This window comes from Pteropus alecto, unplaced genomic scaffold (genome assembly GCF_000325575.1).
Source record: "Pteropus alecto unplaced genomic scaffold, ASM32557v1 scaffold276, whole genome shotgun sequence".
Classification (NCBI taxonomy): domain Eukaryota; kingdom Metazoa; phylum Chordata; class Mammalia; order Chiroptera; family Pteropodidae; genus Pteropus; species Pteropus alecto.
Window position 1 is genome coordinate 6,725,673 of NW_006438074.1, and position 1,788 is coordinate 6,727,460.

Below are 1,788 nucleotides of genomic sequence, written 5' to 3' on the forward strand. Positions count from 1 at the left end.
TGTGTGAAATGTCCACTTTATACTCTATCCACCAGTTCTCATCATTTTCCTAGTTCTGTCTCCTCCCACTATGGACCCCGACCCTAAGCCTTGCATTAATGCTGAGCCTCAGATATTCTTCAGAGGCACATGTGACATGAGGGGCACAAGGGAGTTCAGATGGGTCTCTTTGGGTAGAAATCAACAAGGGGATGCTGCCTTGGGCTTGGAAACCACAAAGTTGGTTAGGGGGTCAGGGTGCATGGAGCCCTTTAGGAGGTCCTTCTTAACTAGACCCATAAAATGTTAGTCCTGGGAAGGCCTGAAGAAGCATCTAGTGAGGATACAAACTCAGATGCCTACAAGGAGGAGCCAGTCAGGCAATAAGTGAAGGAAGCCGGCTGAGCAAAGGACTGTGGCTCTACAGAGAATGACATTTTAGGCATTAAGATTTTAAATTTTAAAAAAGTCACGCAAATGTTAAAAATCAAAGTGGTTGCCTGGGAAGGAGTAGGGGATGAGGAGTTGACTAGACAGAAACATGAGAGAACTTTCTGGGGTGATGAAAATGTTCTGCATCTTGCTTCTGGGTGGTGGTTACTCTGTATACATTCATCAGATAAACGTCATTAAATGAATACTTAAGTTATGTGCATTTTATCATATATTAATTATACTTTTTTTTTTACTTAGACAAGTTAATAAAGTTTATATAGAATCAGATTTGGCTCTCAGGCTATCCATTTGCAAACTTCTGTTTCATTAGGACTTCTTTAACATTCGAGGAATCAGAGACCCTGAGAGGGGGAGTGATTTTCCCAAGGGCGCCGGTGACTCTTGACTGCCCGGAGATGGTCTGCGGCTCCTCAGCTTGGAAAGGATGACTGCGGCGTGGTCTGACCCGCAGCTTCTTCCTGCGCAAACTCACTTCCTTGCCTTTGGAGCGGTGCCAGCAGGCGGCAGTACGAATACCGCCTTCCCGCGGGCGGTCCCCAGGGACAGGACAGACGTCTGCCCCGGCCAGAAAGTGAGACGGTCACCTGGAGCCGGCGACAGCAGCGGAAGTGGATGGAGCGCTAGGCCCCAGGGCCAGGCGCGCAGATAAATCACAGACAGCAAGTGCCCTGACAGTTCGAGCTAGGCACTGATTGCCAAATGCCGACGCAGACAGCCAAGTTCGGGGAAAAGAAATCTGATCCCGGTGAGAAAGCGGCGGTGCAAAATGAAACCTACCTGAGGGGGCGGGGAGGGCTGGGAGCGGCTGCGGGCCGGAATGAATCCTCCTCTCGGGCAGGTGCTTCCGGCACTTAGTCTTAACTGCCCATAGCCGTACCTTACGAGGTACAAGCATCTCCGCTTTACAGGTGAGAAAACCAAGGCTCACTGCAGTTTCGTGGAGCTACGTAAGGACCGAGTTGGGATTCTAAGCCCAGTTGTATGACCCCAAACGCTTGCTCTCCCCCACCCAGAGGCGAGCAGGGGTGACTCCAAGCCCATCACAAAGCAGACGTGTACCCAGTTCCAATGTAGGCGCTGCACGCAAGAGGGAACCGGGGAAGACATGGGCGCGAGGGGTGGGGGAGGGGAGATGCTGTGGCCGCATCCTGGGCCGAGCGACCCGCGGGGACCTTCCAGACGCACTGAATCCGGCCCTCCGGCCGGCGCCCGCACTGATTGGCGCTCGCGGCGGGCCTCCAGCTCGCTCACCTGCCCCGCCCAGCCAATCCGGGACAATAGAATTGGGGCGGTAGCGGGGAGGGCAAATGCTGCTGGCTGAAGGCTGAGCCGCCCTCCCCGCCAAGTTCCCGC